The sequence below is a fragment of the Geotrypetes seraphini genome, chromosome 4 (genome assembly GCF_902459505.1).
Source record: "Geotrypetes seraphini chromosome 4, aGeoSer1.1, whole genome shotgun sequence".
NCBI classification, from domain to species: Eukaryota; Metazoa; Chordata; class Amphibia; order Gymnophiona; family Dermophiidae; genus Geotrypetes; species Geotrypetes seraphini.
This window is the reverse complement of record NC_047087.1, coordinates 109,294,941-109,315,253: the sequence shown is the minus strand read 5'-3', so window position 1 is coordinate 109,315,253 and position 20,313 is coordinate 109,294,941. Positions and strand designations below refer to the sequence as shown.

Here is a 20,313-nt window from a genome sequence, read left to right as displayed (position 1 = left end):
CTACCATAATCACAGTTTATGGACTTTTCTTCCAGGAACTTCTCCAAACCTTTGTAAATCCCTGCCATGCTAATCACTTTTATCCCTTTCTCCAGGTTTTCAGATTATCTGCAATAACATAGAAACATGACAGCAGATAAAGGCCAAATGGCCCACCTAGTCTGCCCATCCACAGTAACCATTATTTCTTTCTCTCGCTGAGAGATCCCACATGCCTATCCCAGGCTCTCTTGAATTCAGACACAATCTCTGTTTCCACCACCTCTTCCGGGAGACTGTTCCACACATCTACCACCCTTTCTGTAAAGTAGTATTTCCTCAGATTACTCCGGAGCATATCACCTCTTAACTTCATCCTAATAGAAACATGACAGCAATTCATAAGATTAGCATTCATTGCCGCAACTGTATGCAAATTCCATGACCTAACCCTTCACACTCTTATCTGTAGTAAGAAGGGTCATTAACCCCATTTTTACACAGGTAAATGAAATATTTATTGTCCTTTTCATGCACAGCTGCTTAGAAATGTACTGATAAGTTTTTGGTTTATCCGTTTGTTTTCTCTGGCTCGTTTGCCCTTCCGATTTAGTCAAAACTAGGTTGGGATGTTGTTCCATGAAATTTCATTTGCGACTACCTAGAGATTTTCTGCTCCCATTTTTTATCCCTTTGAAAATGAGTTGTGTACCCTGTGGGTAGTATGAGAATTGCCCTTGATTTGAATTGAAATTAAAGTGATGAGTGGAGGGAAGCAGGGGTTGGATTGCATATGGGAATGTGCATGCTTATCTGGATTCCGTGCAAGAATCGCCAGTGGGCAGATTTAGATGGACTGATGTAACCTTTATCTTCTGGCATTTGTTGGCTAATATGCAAAGACTTTTGTTTTTATTGTTTTTGCCTGAAACATTTTAAAACCTTTCTCTGAGAAATTGAATACTTCATTTATTTATTTATTTTTCTATAATTCACCAGGTCTATACCAAGAGCTGTGTAATTAGTACAGCTCACTCAGGGCGCACGGAAGATGGCGAGCCAAAATTGCTCCCTGTCCACTATGTTCTCTTCTCCACGGGGCAGTGAGCAAGGGTGCTGAGAAGCCTGTTCCAATTCACTGTCTGTCCGTAGCCTTCCAAAATCCATTTTATAAAGTTCATTTAGATGCCTTGTTAATTGTTATGAAGGTTGCAGTCAGACTGGAGGATTTTTTGAAAAGCGGATCTCAAGGTAGATTTCTTGGACTAACATTAATACAAAGACCAAAATCTCAGCTCATCTGCTTTCCATTAACTTTGTTTATATATTTACTCTTCATCTAGGAAACTGATTTCAAATTTTCAGAAGGAATTTTCATTTGTAATCATTGAGATACATTAGCGTTGAATATTATATAAGGAAATTTTAAAAAACAAACAAAAAAACCCCATTTTGGATAGGACAATGAGGTAGGAATTGGGGTATCCAGGTCAGGATATTGTTTGAAATGCCAATGGTATTGAATTCCAATACTTTGGAATTCCAATACGTTTACAGTCTCTTACATGTTCATGTGCAATATCTTTGTATGATGGAATTATAAGCAGCTGCTTATTTAAAGATCTCAAATTCCTACCCACTACATAAGGATTTAACAGCCGTGCTAGATATAATGGCTCATCTACTTTCAATACCTTATGTGTAATAAGAAGTAATTTCTAAACAATTTTGTATTTTACAGGGAGCCAATGAGCATTTTTCATAAATGATGAAATATGATCAAATTTACAAAGACTGTGGACTACTCTAATGGCTGTGTTCTGTATTATCTGCAATTTTTGAATATCCTTCTGGCATAATTCTGCATACAGAGACAGTGGCTTTCTGAAAAGGCCATTTTACACATGTATGCAATGTTCATGTGCAATGCCACTATTTCCATGCTCAGAAGTTTCTAAAATGACTCCTTACTGCCTCTTTTACAAAGCCACGCGGCAACAATCCCGACAGAAGCCCTTTAAATGTCTTTGGGCTTCAAAGCCGTTAGCGCAGGGCAGCTGCTAGCGCGGCTTTGTAAAAGAGGCCCTTAGTGTTTGGAACTATAGAAGAAAATAAATAGCAGACACGGTGAGGATAATTTTATAACAGGGTACCTTGGGTAAGCGCCTACAAAGCTTATCTACCAAGGTGCTATTTTAGAAAGACAAGTAAGTGCCTACTCTTTATAAATGATTAGTATATCTAGCAGAGAACATGCCTGGAATGTGGGTGTAAATGAAGGTGCACATGGGCATCGGAATGGGGGAGGCCACAGGAACCACAAGCTCCTCTCCAAAGGCTGGAGGTCGCTGGTCAGTTATGGCTCTATGCCCCGCCTACCTCCTCCTGGCGCTGTACTTTTAAATCTTCAGGCAGCCGCCTTGCAGCATCAACAAGCAAGCCTGCCCCAGAACCCTTCATTCTGGTTCCAGGGGCAGGCCTACTCGTTGACACTGTGCAATGGCTGATTTAAAAGTACAACGCTGGGAAGAAGTGGGTGGGGGAGTTGGAGGTTGGTGAGAGGTCATGCCACAGGTCTCTGCTGGGGCCTAGAGTGGAGTCACTAGGAACCCCCCCCCAACAAAACAACATTCTGCTGCCTATGAAGATGCATACATTATGGGCCTGATTCTCTAAAAGTGCGTCCCGATTTTAGGCAGCTGTAGGCGTCCTATAGCTGTCTAATCAGCCAATCGGGATGCAAGTTTTTTAAAAAAAATGCTCCCCAGGCAGGCCACCTATATTGAAGGCGAGGCCCGCAAGACACCTAGGCCCTGATTCTGAATAGGACGCCCGGGAGAGGCGTCCTATTCAGAATCGGCCTAAACTAAACCCCGATTCTGTAACCGGCGTCCATGTTACAGATCCAGGTTAGAGAAATGGGTTAGATTAGACATGGCCCGCTACACTTATCGCGGCAAGGGATCTCTCTGCCGCTATAAGTATAGCGGGCCGCGGCCCCCTGACCAGGAGGGTGCCCAAACCCTCTGCCCGAAGACGCCCCCCCCGACACTACCGACCGCCCCCCCCTGACATTACCGATCCCCTCCCCCGACAATATCGATAGCTGGCAGGAGGGTGCCCAATCCCTCCTGCCCGAAGACGCAACCCCCCCCGGCGCTAACCCCCCCCCAAATCTCCACTAAACCAAACCTGTTCTTAGATGGGTCTTGCACGTCTTGAGCCGGCAGGCATGCCTCGTCGAAATGAAGCAGGCCCGCCCCTTCCCGGCCCATCCCGCCGAAGCCTAAGGCCTGATTGGCCCAGGCTCTAGAAGCCTGGACCAATCAGGCCTTAGGCATAGCGGTTCCGCCCATCCCCACTAAGTCTAAGGTCTGATTGGCCAATCATTTTGCTGGCCTACATTTTAAGCTTCTCCTCTACTAGGGAGACGCGTAGGGCCGCCTAGGTTCAGCCTAAGGCCCGCCTTAGACGAGCTTAGGCATCTTGCGGGTCTCCCTAGGCTCCCGGAGGTGCCTTCAGGCTTGCCTGGAGAGCATTTTTTTAAAAAAAACGTGCATCCCGATTGGCTGATTAGACAGCTGTAGGACGCCTAAAATCGGGATGCACTTTGGAGAATCAGGGCCTATGTGTATATGAGTGTAGTGTAGATTGTCTTATTTTATAATCTACACACATAGGCATGAACTCTGAACTTACTCCGCACCTGGAATCTCAAAAGAAAGGGTGGGGAAGGGACACAATCAACCAACTATGAGAATAAACAATTTATTGAAAGTGCAACACATATAGTACCGTATTTGCCGGCGTATAGGACGACTGGGCGTATAAGACGACCCCCCAACTTTTAGTTAAAAAATAGAGTTTTGTGTTATACTCGCCGTATAAGACGACCCCTTCTTCCTTCTCCACCCCTTTGTATTCCCCCATGTGCTTTCAGCGTTCTTCTCCCTCCTCTGTCTTCAAGTGCTTTCAGAGTCCTTCCCCCCCCCCTTCTCTACCGCCCCGGGTGCAGCACAGCCAGCCAGGTCCCCTTACTTTTGTGGCACTTCCCCGACCGACCGACAACAGCCCGGGTCCGACAAACTTCCCTGCCCTTAACCGCAAATCTAAATTACCTTCTTACAGCTGCTGTAAGAAGGTAATTTAGATTCGCGGCTACAGGGCAGGGAGGATTGTCGGACCCGGGCTGTTATCGGTCGGTCGGGGAAGTGTCACAAAAGTAAGGGGACCTGGCCGGCTGTGCTGCAACCGGGGCGGGGCGGCCGCCCCTCTCTCTTGGTACTCTCTCTCTCCTTACCTGCCATGCCTGCAGCAGAGCCGAACGGAAGTCTTCCCGACGTCAGCGCTGACGTCGGAGGGAGGGAGGGCTTTGTTTAAGCTTTGTTTAAGCCCTCCCTCCCCTCCGACGTCAGCGCTGACGTCGGGAAGACTTCCGTTCGGCTCTGTGCTGCAAGCAGAGAAGGTAGGGAGAAGAAGAGCCGCACGACTGAGTACATCCAGCCCCGCAAGTAAGGGCATGTAAACTGTACCCGGCGTATAAGACGACCCCCGACTTTGGGGAGGATTTTAAGGTACTAAAAAGTCGTCTTATACGCCGGCAAATACGGTATATACAAAAAAACATAAGTAGCAAGGCCTAAAAAAGTCTTTATATTCTCTATTTCCTGGACCCCAACACAGTCTGTGTTTCGGCTGAAACAGCCTTCCTCAGGGGTATGTTAATGAAGGCCAGTAGATGGCGCCAATGTAAAAGCAATCAAACCAAAACCTGAAAGCTCCAAAACAGTTTGTCAAGGCCTGCCTCTCACACGTAAAACCAAACAAAGATTCACTGCAAAAAACACTGCTGAAGTCATCCGAAACACAGACCATGTTGGGGGGGAAACAGAGAATTTAAAGACTTTTTTAGGCCTTGCTACATATGTTTTTTTGTATATACTATATGTGTTGTACTTTCAATAAATTGTTCATTCTCATAGTTGGTTGATGGTGTCCCTTCCCCTCTCTTTCTTTCGAGATTACATTTCCTACATGGGGTTGTTTTTTCCTTTTTTTTGTGGATAGAACATCTCACTCTACACCTAAACTTGTCCACAAAGTAGGTGCCTTGATGCCAAAGTATATGCTCTTATTCACTCAGGGTCATATTCTGTATATGGCACCTAAAAAAAAAAAAAAAAAAATCAGTGCAGATTAGGACAGCACATAGGGCCAGATTCTGCAACCAGCGCTGGTATCGGCTGGCGCCTCTGATACTGGCGCCCGTTGCATGTCAATGAAGCACCGGTGCAGGTTGCAGAATTGCGGCCAGGTCAAAAGTAGGCGGCGGAAATGTAGGCCAGGGTACGTTTGATGTGAATCGCATCTACAGAGATGCCTAAGGTAATTTCCGGCGTTAAGCACACCTCCGTCAACCTTAGGCGCCAGTAGGTGCCTCCGGTGCTGGAAATGTAAGTGCTGGTGGGCGCTTATCTTTTGTAATGTGATTTTAATTGCTTTTAAATGATGTGGTCAATTGCAACGACGGTAGGGTGCCTACCGCCAACCATCTTCTTTCCCCACTTTCAGAATCAGGGCCTTAGTGCATTTCTACAAGGTGCCTTTACCCTTTATATAATCGCGCTTTGTGCCTGTGCTTTTCTTAACTTAGGTGCGCCCATTTAGGCCAGCTAAGACCAGGCCTGAAAGCTTGCACCTAAGTTGTGCGCACATCTGGCATATTCTATATCAGTATGCATAAGTTTTAGGGATGGCCACGATCTGCTCCTAGCCACACCCCCTTTACAAATTTGTGCACTGCAGCTGGCGCATACGTTTTGTAGAATTGCGCTTTCCAAGTTGTGTGCATAACCTTTAATTAGTACCAATTAGTGTCAATTACAAGGTGTTAATTGTCAATTATTGACTGATTAAACCAATTAAGTTGTGTGTATATATCGGCTACATGCACTGATGTTTGCATATGACTTTAGGCACCATATAGAGAATTTGGGAGTTAGTGCACATACATGAAGGATAGTGTTATAAAATTACTTCCAGTATGTGCATTTAATGGTTAATGCAACAGTTTGAATGAATGCTGTCTCTGTGATGTTTTTTTCTTAGGTACTTTAGTTACCTCCTGTTTGGCCTCATTTGGCCTTTATCTGCCATCATGTTTCTATCTAGTCTGCCCATCCACAGTAACCATTATCTCTTTCTCTCTCCGAGAGATCCCATGTGCTTATCCCAGGCTCTTATAGAAACATGATAGCAGATAAAGGCCAAATAAGGTCAAAGAGGGGGATAACTAAAGTACCTAAGAAAAACATCACTTGTATAACAAGAAATGTAGAAAGGCTGAAGGAAAGAAGAAGACACCCCAGGGAAAGCTTCAGAACAGTAGTAACAAAAAACCAGAAGAAAACAAATGAAGTAATTCGGTTACATTGCAGGGAAGTATAAAAGAAGATAAAATGTAGATGCATTAATTGGTTAGTGCAGCAATGCCCATTTCCTCCCTTTGACACATCCCTCAAAAAACAACAAAAAAAATTACTGTGCATTTACCGCATGCACATTCCAAAACTATGTGCCACTTTAATGTGTTATTCCATTTTATGGTGCTTAGTAAAAGGACCCCTTAATTACTAGGGAAGAGACAAAATCCTGGAGAAGGACCGAGATTCTCTGGCAAAGTAACACAAGAAAATGGAATTGAGTCTGCGCTGTTCATGGAGGAAAGTGTTTATTAACAAGTTGAAAAACTGAAGATGGTCAAAGCGATGGGACCATACGGGATCCATCCCAGGATACTGAAAGAGCTCAGAGAGGTTCTGGTGAGTCCTATTAAAGACTTGTTCAACAAATCTCTGGAGACGGGAGTGGTTCCTGGGGATTGGAGGAGAGCAGATGTGGTTCCTATTCACAAAAGTGGTCACGGAGATGAAGCGGGAAACTATAGGCCAATGAGCCTCACTTTGGTTGTTGGAAAAATAATGGAAGTGTTGCAGAAAGAAAGGATAGTGAACTCCCTAGAATTTAATGGGTTACAGGATCCGAGGCAACATGGCTTTACAAAAGGTAAATTGTGCCAAACGAACCTGATTGAATTTTTTGACTGGGTGACCAGAGAGCTGGATCGAGGACATATGCTAGATGTAATTTACTTAGATTTCAGCAAAGTCTTTGATACAGTTCCTCATAGGAGGCTGTTGAACAAACTTGAAGGGCTGAAGTTAGGACCCAAAGTGGTGAACTGGGTTAGAAACTGGCTGTCGGACAGACGCCAGAGGGTGGTGGTTAATGGAAGTCGCTCGGAGGAAGGAAAGGTGAGTAGTGGAATCCCTCAGGGTTTGGTGCTGGAGCCGATCCTGTTCAATATATTTGTGAGTGACATTGCTGAAGGGATAGAAGGTAAGGTTTACCTTTTTGCAAATGATACCAAGATTTGTAACAGAGTAGACACTGAGGAGGGAGTGGAAAACATGAATAAGGATCTGCAAAAGTTAGAGGAATGGTCTTATATCTGGCAACTAAAATTCAATGCAAAGAAATTCAGAGTAATGCATTTGGGGATTAATAATTGGAAGGAACCGTATATGCTGGGAGGTGAGTGGCTGATATGCACAGATGGGGAGAGGGACCTTGGGGTGATAGTGTCCGAAGATCTAAAGGCGAAAAAACAGTGCGACAAGGTGGTGACTGCTGCCAGAAGGATGCTGGGCTGTATAAAGAGAGGCGTAGCCAGTAGAAGGAAGAAGATGTTGATGCCCCTGTACAGGTTATTGGTGAGGCCCCACTTGGAGTATTGTTTTCAGTTTTGGAGACCATATCTGGCAAAGGACATAAAAAGACTTGAAGCGGTCCTGAGGAGGGCGATGAAAATGATAGGAGGTTTGCGCCAGAAGACCGGAGAGACTGGAATCCCTGAATATATATAACCTAGAGGAAAGGAGGGACAGGGGAGATATGATTCAGACGATCAAATACTTGAAATTTATTAACGTAGAACAAAATCTTTTCCAGAAAAAGGAAAATGGTAAAACCAGAGGACATAATTTGAGGTTGAGGAGTGGTAGATTCAAGAGCAATGTAAGGAAATTCTACTTTATGGAGAGGGTGGTGGATGCCTGGAAGGCGCTCCCTCTTCACTTCCAGCACCCACCCACCACCCCCCACCGGTGGCTCAGGGCCTCGCCTGGAGGTCCTTCGTGCATGCGCAGATGTCAACATGATGCATGTGATGTCATCGCATCAACATCCACGCACTTATGGATGCCCTTGAACTACGGCCACTATGTTTAATGTGCTGTGGCTTTGCAAAGTTTGGGAGACACTGCTTTACATGACACATAGGAAATTGTTTTTTGATGCAATTTACAGCATTTTCTCAACTCAGTCCTGGCGTAACCCCTTGCCAGTCAGGTTTTCAGGATAGCCACAATGAATATGCATAAACTTGATTTGTGTGCACTGCCTCCATTATATGCAAATTTCTTTCATGCACATTCATTGTGGCTATCCTGAAAACCTGACTGGCAAGGGGATACGCTAGGACCGAGTTGAGAAACACTGATTTACAGTATGTCTATATAGTTGATTAGCACTGTGCAAAAGCCACAAGGTTTGATCAAGAACATAAAAGCCAAAAAGTCAAGATATTTTCCAACCTAAAGCACCTGCCATTGACACCTTTAGAAATGACAGTATAACCCTAAAATGAAAAAGTATGTGTACCTGAAGCAAAAACTGTCTGAAACTGAGGAGACCATAATTAATTCCTTCTGGGACATGGGAGAAGGATGCAACCTCAAAACAAAACCAAACTTAGCAATCTTGAATGGTAAAATTTGGACTGAGTCTAGCACCTCTATAAATCAATCAAAACTAAAGATCTCACCCAAGGTTAAAAAAAAAATAAATAAATAAAAATACAGCTAAGAGGAAATAAATCTGCTGGAAAGAGTAGTTACAGAATCTCATCCACCATTAGACACAGAAAATCAAAGGGTGACATCAGGCACTTAAACCCAGATAAGCATGTGGCTTAGAAAATGAAATATTCAAGCAGCAATATGTAAACCTAGGAAGCACTAACAAAACAGGTAACCTGATTCTGTATGAGCCATATCCCTAAGACAGGGTCAAAGTGGCTAGGACCACCAGTCAATAAACAGGGCTTACCACTAGTTCAAATAAGTGCAAAGAGTGTGGTGCAGTGGTTAAAGCTACAACCTCCGCACCCTGAGGTTGTGGGTTCAAACCCACACTGCTCCTTGTGACTCTGGGCAAGTCACTTAATCCCCCCATTGTCCCAGGTACATTAGATAGATTGTGAGACTACTAGGACAGATTGGGAAAAATGCTTGTGTACCTGAATAAATTCATGTAAACCGTTCTGAGCTCCCCTGGGAGAATGATATAGAAAATTGAATAAATAGAAGGGGGAAGCCAAAATTACATTTCTGTACATTGGGAGCAATTCGATAAAGGGGCACTTATTTGGAGGCCATTCTATGAAGGTACCTATGTACAATAATAACATAGCAGAGGAAATACACCAGCAGACTTTGCATTATGCTTTCTACTTTGTAGCCTCAGCTGCTTGGAACAATCTGAAGATACACAGTGAACCCTTTCTTAACAAATTATTTTTTTTAAAATTAAAACCTGGTTATTTACGCAAGCTTTTTGAAAGTATTCATGACTATGGGTTATGCTGACCACCGTGCATTTCAAATTAATTGTAGTTCCTTTCCAGTTCTTATAAATTAATTTTGTAAACTGCTTAGCTTTGCATCACAAATATTCAATATCATAACAGTCTCTCAGGTCTCAAACTGCAACAACCCTTTAAAAAAAAAAAAAAATATATATATATAGCACTGTAAATATTACATTGAGTTCTACTGCCAACTCCCAAATCCACCCCTTCTGCTTTGCTACGCCATATGCCTGGAACAACCTGCCTGAATTAGTACGCCAGGCTCCATCCCTGGCGGTATTCATAAAAATCCAGCCTCAAAGCCCACTTTTTCAAAGCTGCGTTTAGGCCCTAACTCTTGCAGCTTGTAACGCACTATATTTGTTCTCATTCCCTATATAGCCCCTACCCTCACAATCTCTTCTTCGCTTGTTTGTCCCTTCATGAGCACCATATATTGATCTACCCTATTTCTTGTGTGCCTGTCATAACTTACCCTGTTTTATGAAGCTGTATTAGGGTTTTTTATCGCCAGCCATAGGAATTGTGTGAGCGTCGGAGTGTCGGAGCCAGCGATAAAAAACACTATTGCAGCTTCATAAAAGGGTTTTAGATAGTAAGCTCTTTCAAGCAGGGACCGTCTCTTGCATTTGGTAGTGCTATAGAAATAATAAATAGTAGTAGTAGCAGGTCTATAGCATCAATTTCGCATAATCATTACAAATTTTTATATATATATATATGTATACATATATATATATATATATATATATATAAAGACCATTTAGCATGTGGCACTATATTTCATGTTTAGTGTGCTATTTCTCTAACTTGTCATTACATTTAATAAATTGCCTAGAACATCTGATATTGTTTTTATTATAATTCTTTGTTGATATCCTTCAGGGACAAAATCTAACCTATTACATGGTAGGTAGCCCTTTCTTTTTATTTATTTATTTTTTTCCCCCCACCTATAAGAAAAATGCCTGAAGGTGTGTATGTGTTTGACATTTTTGAAGTCCAGGGCAGAAATTTAAAAGGAGGGCTTCAGAGCCCCTTAGAATTAGACAGTCTTAGGGTTCCCTGTGGCATGGGAGCCCAGGGCCATTACCCTAGGTGCACTGTCTAATGCTGACGCTGCCTGTTTCTCTCTACGCTTTTGTTAATGATATACATATTAGATTCCACGTTCTCTCCATAGGGAAGTGAAACAGTCACCTCAGAATCTTGAAAATGAATCTGTTCCTGTGGGAGACGGTGAGGTCATGTATTTTATGCCTTTGCAGCGAAGTGTGTTCTAATTATCTCATACAGCGTGACGGTGTTAATTGAGTTTGATGTTACTTAATATTCAGCGTTTTTGAAGGGGAAGAGAGCTCAGTGGTGAGAGTCCCATTAACGACACTTTATTGCTAGACTGTCAGCAAAATAATTGTTTTCCTGTTGGAAAAAAATTCCATGAATGGAAAAATAAGGCATAGCCGGTGATAAATAAAATAACTTTCATGTATTCTGAATACATGCATATTTTTAACTGTGTGGTAGCAATTGGGGAAATTGTTTCCCCTGATAGTCTGTTCAAGCACAGATCACAGCCAGAAGTTGATTTAACCTTTAGGATGGTAGATTCAATGAAATATGCCTTTTAGTTAATTTTATCCAACATGACTTACTGTAAAAATAATTATACTTAGTGAAAATGTTATGTATCTTCATATTTACTAATGAGACATGGAAGCTTTAATGGAAAAGCTGATGATTATCAAGACATTAATGAGTAATAAATGTTTTATGCCTTGTATATGAGTAATGACTGTCGATTTCTAGTTTAAACACAAATAACATGTGGGTTGGAATCAGTAGTCTGAAAAGCAGTTTCCAGTATGTTTGAATGACACTGACAATTCAGAGAAGATTTTTTTTTTAATAGTAAATGCAAGGAGAAAGCTTCAAGACTATTAACAAGGTATGACTGGCAAAATAAAGGAAAAAATTGCTTACTCCTTATAGCTGTTTAGTTAAAATAATCTTCATTCCTTATTTCAAGAAATAGATTCTTATGTCCTACGTAGGAATAACTGTGGGTAGGAGGATTTCCCCCACCTTTGTCATTTTTAATCATCTTGTTGAATTTCACTGTTGGTTAACATTTCCACCCATGTCAGCAGATTGGTTCGAGCAAGTCCTCCCGACTGTTCTCCTGCATTATTGTCATACCAATGCATCGTCTGAAGACCATATGTACTAAAGCAGTGGTTCTCAAGCCTGTGTAGGGGGCCTCACCTATACTGTGTAGGGGACCTCACCTATACCGTGTAGGACCTCACCTATACCATTACTATACTGTGACAAACCAAAGGTCCTTCATGCCCTTCTATCTTGTTTCCAATAGAGGTCAATCCAGGTCACAAGAACTTGGCGGGATCCCAAAGGAGTAAGAGGACTTGATGCTGATTATCGCAGAAATAAGCAATGGATTTTCCTAAAGTCTACCATAATCACAGTTTATGGACTTTTCTTCCAGGAACGTCTCCAAACTCACTTGAATTCAGACACAGTCTCTGTTTCCATCACCTCTTCCGGGAGACTGTTCCACACATCTACCACCCTTTCTGTAAAGTAGTATTTCCTCAGATTACTCCGGAGCATATCACCTCTTAACTTCATCCTAATAGAAACCTGACAGCAATTCATAAGATTAGCATTCACTTCCGCAACTGTATGCAAATTTCTCTCATGCATATTAATTGTGAATATCCTAAAATCCTCAACTAGTTAGGGTATCCTAGGACAGGCTTGGAAACCACTGTACTAAAGAAAGCCCCTTTACTGAGAACACAGTTGCCAATGCTGATAATGTGAACATAGATGGGTCGATTATTCAAAGTGATTTAACTGGCCAGAAACAGCTCCTGGTAGTTAAATTACCTGTTCGGGGCTAACCTCTAATTTTCAACAGCACTTAACTGGTTAATGCCGCTGCAAATAACTGGTTAGCATGAAATTGCAAATCTGCTATTTTGAGAGCATTCCAGGGGCGGAGTTGACACTTTGGCCCGTTAAATGCTGTAATTCAGAACCAACCAGCCATTTTTATTCAGCATTTAATTAGCTATGGGAACCCTGTATCAGACTTAACTAGCTTTGTGTTAAAGCCACCTTCGCAAAACAGATATTGAGTGCTGAAGCTCAGACAGGGCCTGACCTTGAACATCTGGGAATAATGCTGGCAGTAGTCAACAAAATGCTGAATGCCACCGGCTGAAATTCAATCCCTTCATTTCCTTTCATATTAAAGAATAGGCTTAATGTTCTTTAATGTTTTTATAGACCGTGTACTCTACAGGATCCAAGTTATGTAAACCGTTTAGTTTTAAACGGTATAGAAAATTTTTAAATAAATTCAACTTAGGAATGGTTTAAAAAACAGAACTCGTTCTTAACCTGGGAATTGCCTGTATTTATTTATAAGTAGTCCCGAGTTAAGAATGAGTTAAGTTGTGGGGGGAGGGGGGGTTAATTGAAAATTTAATTGAAAAATTTAACAAATACAAACATACTAAAATAATCAAAACAATGATCCAATAAGCTGCAAACATCAAGTCATAAGGTCATATATAATAGAGCCATTTGATATTAACATTTCAAATCCTTGCAAAACTTGTCAAGAGGAGCCCAAATCCTAATGAAACTGACAATGTTATGTTTTTTGGGGGGGGGTTGTAATTCTTTATTGATTTTTATAACTTACATCAAATGCATCAAAAGGTATCAACCATTTTAACTTAAATATATCACTTGAAATTCTACAATTTTTCATATTAAATAGAATTATCCCTTTCCCTTCCATCCTTTCAACATCTCATAACGCTTATACCATATAATAAAATCCCCCCTCCCCCCCACCCCATTCTTACATTTGTACAAATCAGGGAAAATAGTACTTATTCATTGCAATAATTTGTTAATGGCCCCCACACATCTTGAAAGTTATTAAAATTTCCTTTCTGAATAGCTAATGTTCTTTCCATTTTATAAATATGGCACACGGAATTCCACCAAAAACTGTAGTTTAATCTACTCCAATTTTTCCAATTGCATGTTATTAGTTGTATGGCAACTCCTATGTAATTATATGGATGTTATTATGTTTGAGTGCTGTAACTTCCTCATATTTTCTAATAACACATAAGTGATTCCAGCATTCATGAGAGTTAAGTTTAGAGTTATCCTTCCAATTACAGATGATGTGGTGAAAGGCTAACGCAATCATAAAATCGAAGATTTTTTGGAGTGATGATGATAATGAGATATCAGGGTTCAAGGAACGCAGTATGATAGATTTATAAGACAGGGTTATCCTATTTTTTATATGATTTATGGAAATAATTCTTGTCCAAACATCTGACCAAAATATCTGTAAATTAGGGTGTGAAATCTATTTTTTAATATTAAAAACTGAAAAAAGAATGAATCTGGCAGATGACATACTTTTTTTTAGTAATTGAAAGTTTCAATGAATTCAAACCAGTTATTTTCAGTGCTGACAGAGTTAAAAAAAAGCATGGGATGAACACAGAGGATCTCTAATCAGAAAATAATGGGTATATATTGAAGAACTAAGGCCAGTACTGGGCAGACTTGCACGGTCTGTGTCCTGTATATGGACATTCAGTTGAGGACGGGCTGGGGGGGGGGGGTTTAATGGCTGAGATGGTTTAGATGAGCTGGAGCAAGCTATGACGGAGGCTAAAGTAGATGGAACCTAGGCACACTAACCAGCAGAGCTCTGGGCTTCTGGCCCAGAAATATCTCAGTAAAAGAACAATTTAAATTAAATCATTAAATTATGAGAGTGTATGTTTGGGCAGACTGGATTGACAATTCGGGTCTTTATCTGCCATCATTTACTATGTTAGAAATAAACTCAGTAAGAAAGATAGGTACAAAGCCCAAAGGCAATTTAAAAACAAGAAAAAAAAGAGGAAACTGCTCCCTCCCCCCTTCCTGTAGAGCTTCTACTTAATCAAAGTCAAAGAGGAAAATAAAAACAAATAAAGGAAAAGTAGAAATGAGATTTCATGAGTCGAAAGAGTCAAATTTATATCCCCTAAGGGGTCCTTTTACGAAGCTACCTTAGATGCTAATGTGCACCTAACACAGGAAACATGGCTTAAGGTGGGACACGCTAAAGCATTCTGCATTAGTTTTTCCATCTGTGCTAAGTGCACAGTATTTGATTAGTTTTCCCTTTTTTGGGGAGGGGGCATGACAGCGGCAGCGAAGGGCACGGATGTACTAATGAGCTAGTGTGCTGACATTAACGCCACATGCTAACCGGTTAGTGCATTCACAGTGGCATAGTGAGGGTGAGAAGAACCTAGGGTGGTGGTGTCCCTCCCCCACCCCAACTGTGCCTTCCCTGCTCCCTCCTGCAGCACTGTGCGCCCCTTCCCTTGTCCTGTACCTCTATAACGTTCTTTTTTTTAATATAAATCTTTATTCATTTTTAAAACTCACAATAAGTGTAACATAAAATACAATCATTTTATACTTTAACATCACTTAATATATCATCAAATTTGAACTCATCAAATATTCCCCCTCCCTTGTACCCAACAATTATTCATAAGCAAAAGAAAACATGAAATATTCCTAGGCGTGGGTCCAGGAAGTGACATCAGAGGAAGAGTCAACGCTGGCGCGACCAGCAGGTTGGGTTTGCTGCTCGCACAGCAAATGTTAAAGAGGTATGAAGGAAGGGGCGTGCACCCACGTTAGGGGGGGCAGGGAAGGAGCGGGGAGCGGAGAAGAGTCCCCCACCAAGACGGTGCTTGGGGCAGACCATCCCCCCCGACCCCACCCCCTTATTACACCACTGTGCATTCATAATGCAGAAGCCCTTAGAGTTGCCTGTCAATTACTGACAGGCTCCGTTTCCAGAATCGCAGCTTGATGGGACTCTAGGCACTGGAATTGTAGGCCAAGGTTTCACAGCCCTAGATTTCTGGTGCCTAAGGTCCCGTCAGAATCGCAGCCAACGGGTTAGGGACGCCAAAGTCTAGTGCCACCCCCTAACCATGCCCACTTCTAGACTTCGGTCTCACTATGTGCTGCTAGCCACCAGGGATCTAGGCGCCGGTCCCGGAGGCTGTAAAGCGGCATCTCTTCTTTTTTGTAAGTACTTTTTAATTGTTTTTAAATGATACAGTCAATTACTGAGTCGTTTAGCACCAGTTAAAACAATTAAATTAGGTGGCGGTAGGATGCCTAATGCCATCTAACATTAAGCTTCTCGACGAGAATCCGGGCCTTAGCGCTTTTGGAGGTGGTATATGTTCCCAAATTTGTTTATTAAATGGCTATGTGCTAATATAAACATTCAAAATAATTTTCTTAGTAGTTTCTTTGATCTTAAGAATTTGAGTTGGGGTGGCATGCGTTGATTTCCAAGAGGGGCTGATCTTGAAAAAGCTTAAGGGTGAAACATGTTGGCCAGTGCCTTCCCAGCACAAGACTAATGCATAAGACTGACACACTGATAACATGAGCCAGAGTCAGGGCCGGATTTTCCTATAGGCTAACTAGGCTTCAGCCTAGGGCCTCAAGATCAAGAGGGGCCTACATTCAAATTGTTAGCAAAATTAAAATTACACTATTCTAAAAACCGTGAATACTAAAACACTGAACCAAAAATAAGGAGAAATTCTACACTTCAGGATTGGAACCGGCTCCGACCGCAACGGGGCACCGACTCGGCTTCTCCCTTTCTTTTTTTCGCCCTGGGAGGAGGATCGGGGAGGGAAAGACATCAGTCCGGAAACAGCTGGGCAAAGCCCAGCCCCGCGGGGAGAGAGGCAAAACGTGGATCCGTCAGGATAGGGCGGCCCAGACTGGCATCGGGGTAGGATGGGGTGGGGGGTTTCAATGGAAGGGGGATGGGAGGCAGGCATGCTGGCATCAGAGGGGGGTGGGGGGGTTAATGGAAGGCAGGCAGGCAGGATGGCATGGGGGTGTTCAATGGAAGGGGGATTGGAGGCAGGTGGGCATCGGAGGGGGGTGAGGTGAGGAAGGACGCACTGGGGGCATTATGGACATAGGAAGGGGCAATGTTGTGTGTTATGTTTGATTAGTTATTGTTACAAGTACTATATATGGTGCTGAGAATAAATGTCCAAATAAGTGTTCTCGACTTTTTTTTATTTATTATCCGTGTCACATTTTTTATAAAGGTTAGTACCAATAACAACATGTTTCATTTAACATATTGATATATATCACAATAATAATGTATTTTATTATCTCTCATGTAATTTTCAAACTTAAAAATGGGAGGTGAAAGGGCCTCATAAGTGGAATAGCCTAGGGCCTCTTTTCATCTAAATCCGGCCCTGGCCAGAGAAAACGGCTTCAAGCTAAGTAGTTGGTGGTTCCTTATATGAATTATTATGGCTAACCGAACAGGTAGCATTTTAAATGAATGAATGAATTTAAGTATTAAAACAAAATAAAAATTAATATTTATAAAAAGAAGTAAAAAATATATAGCAAAGCAGATTGGATGATGAATTTATGCCGTGACTGATACACGCGGCTGATAGAATTATCATATGGCTGGTGGTGGCATACTGACAAATCTGCTTAAAAAAAACAAGATATTTTGGAAACTACTATGAAAATTATTTTGACAGGCTGCCTTAGAAGATATTTGTATCAACCACTTCAGCACAGAAGTGATTATTCTTTCATGGTTACACTAGAAATAGACTTGGCGCACAGGAAAGGCCCACATAAGGATGCAGTAAGCCCGTTTACCAGCACAGTTTAGTAAAATGGATCCTTACCCTAGCCAGATAGCAACCTTCCATCCTAATTGTACTGATCAAACCTTCAAACCTTTATTTAAAAAAAAAAAAAAAAAGTTCTCCAAATGAACTGGGTTGTGAAACACAGATTTGCTTCCTCTAGAGAACACCAAGATCTTACAGGGTAACCACAAGAATAAATTGCACCATTGCCTGGGGCCTCAGCAGAAGAAAAGACTTCCTGGGTGCATGCATGACCTCAGATACTTTAGGGAACAGCCTTATCCACTGCCCACAGAAAAGAACATTTTTATCAAAATTATTTTTTCAGAGTCCTAATCTTATTCAGCACTTAAGTAGCCAAGGTAACTGCATACATAGGACTGCTTAAAAGTCAGACTTATCTTTATGTGGTTTGCAATAAGTGGTTAAATGCTGAATATTGCACTTACCCCTCCTTTACAAAGCCACACTAGCGTTTTTAGTGCCGGCTGCCACGGTAACACTCCGACGTTCATAGAATTCCTATGAGCATCCGCAACGTTACAACCGTGGCCTGTGCTAGAAATGCTAGCGCGGCTTTGTAAACCCATAGCTCATTTTTAGCGCCGGCCCCGGCAGTAACAGCTCCGATCCTCATACATTTCCTATGAGCGTTGGAGCTGTTATTGTCCCGACAGATGCTAAAAACCACGCTACAGTTTTGTAAAGGGGGGAGGGGTGGAGGTATATTTTTACTGGCTCTAAATACCCAGAAATTCAGTGCTGGAGCCCGGTATGGCCCCACAGTGAATTTCTCAGGATAATATGGGTGGCAGTAAAACGCTGATTGCCGCTAGCTGAATATCAAGACAACTAAGCAGCTTTAGAAGAAAAAAAAAGTTCTATGTTCACTGCCTTGTAGCTTTTTCTTTACTAGCAGGATGAAAGGATAAATTTTGAGCCTTTTAATTTTTTTTTTGCACAATGTATTGGCAATGAGAATTAGTTAACAGTTTCACCTCTCCTGTTAAGTGTGTTCATAGCTTAGCATCTTAGCCATGGGATACAGTAGCCCTGTATAGCAAATGAAGTGGGACTCAACAGACGTGTATACCTTATAAAGAGATCTTCTTGAATCAGAAATTGCCACATGTAAGACATACCTTGCACACCAGTGGCGCAGCAAATTCTGTTTAAAGTCTGTTGTACAAAGAGATGTCGGAACGCTGCATGGTTTGGGGGGCCCAGGAGCTCCACCCTAGCCCCGGTGGAACGCTACAGCGCAGGCCTCTGCCCAGCTCCCGACTCTCCACCCACCTTCTCCCGGCGTTGTAATTGTAAGTCTTCAGGCAGCGTCAGCGAACAGGCTGCGGCCTCCCCCGTTCCGACGCCTATGGTTGTACAGTATATTGGGGCAGGCTAGAATTGATCACACCACAGAAGCAATGCGCTTATTCCTGGGAAGGGTGGATGTCTGCTGCTTCTGTAGGGGTCCTGATGCTTCTCATAAAACTGACATTCCATCCCATTCTTCTTGTGCGCTTTTTCAATTTTGTGGAATGCACTTTCCCTTACCCTGTGCCATGAAGATGATCTATTGTAGTTCAGACAAAAGGTTAAGGCTCATTCTTTCCAGTAGGCTTAGTCAATCTTTTGTTTTCAAGTTTGTAGAGATCTGGAATGAACTCCCTGACTCCATTAGGCTTATAGGCCAGCTGCAATTATTCGTAAGACCCTGAAAACTTTGTTGTTCTCGCAATCTTTAAATGATTTAACCACAGTCTCAACGAAATGATAATACTATAGTTCTTACTTCTCTCATGCTTCTTTCTCCATGTACTCTAGTCTTAATCATATGTGAACCGAGTCGAGCTTCATTGGGAGATGACCCGGTATGTAGGGGTGTTTCCATATTTGCACCTGAAGGTTAGGCCTCTATGAGATCATCAAAGCCTGAACCATTGTCTACAAGAAACCATGGCTCTTTCTGAACCATTCTGCAAGAAATCTTTCCAGCATGAATTGCAAGAAGAAAGAAGAAACATCTTTACTGTTTCTGCCTGATGCATTATGGGTATGTACCAGAATGTTATTCTACTCAAGGACATCCATCTGTGCCTTCATAATGGGACTGTGTGATTCTGGGGGAAGTTATCCTGTTCTTATCTGTCTAACGGCCCTGGGTCTACCAGCATATATGATACTTTACACAGAAAGGCTATTCATCCAAGTTCTGTTTCTGGATTGGTCCGAGGAAGTCATCTGATGAGATCCAAGTGAGAAGGTGCTAATTAATTAGTCTGTGTTGGGATGAGAGAAAGCTCACATCTTCCCACAGGTGTTCTGCACGCGACCTTTTCTTTTAATAATTAGATCTGTGAAGTTACCTCGGGTGACTCTCTGCCTCAGAGAGAGAGATTTGGACTTTAAACAGCTCTGAATTCAGCACTAAAAGGAAACTTGACTGCCAATGAATTATAGCCTTCCCCAGGACTGACGAACACGTGTACCTTTAACAAAGGATTTCTGACATCTCCTGGAGCTAACAAGAAAGTTTTTCTTTCCACCTAATTTTCACCGGAGGCTAATCAAAAGGTGAGAATACGGAATTTACTCTCTTATCAGCTGGGTTAGATAAGGATCCGATTGTGATAGAGGACAAGGTTTGTAAAGTTACCTTGGTGATAATATAATCATTTGCTAATCAGGGATTATTATTATTATAAGGAATTGTGTAGTGTGTGTGTAACAAGTAGTTTTACTTAGTTTCTAACAAGTGTATTGTGATAATTATGTACTGAGTTTCATTTATGTAATCAGATATTTTGTGTACAATATTTAGATATTGCAGCTGGC

General features: G+C 41.9%; 1 protein-coding gene across 2 annotated transcripts in view; it reads left to right on the top strand.

The window, feature by feature from the left end:
• The window catches only part of CD247 (CD247 molecule), a 170,715-nt gene that overhangs the window by 12,879 nt on the left and 137,523 nt on the right, over positions 1-20,313 (top strand). Inside the window, exon 1 of one of the 2 annotated variants that reach the window (XM_033941619.1) lies at positions 19,993-20,052. The exons of the other annotated variant lie outside the window; for it this stretch is intronic. The gene's annotated coding sequence lies outside the window, so the exon portion shown is untranslated. Of the gene's footprint in view, positions 1-19,992; positions 20,053-20,313 lie in introns of those variants that run through there. 2 annotated transcript variants of the gene reach the window in all.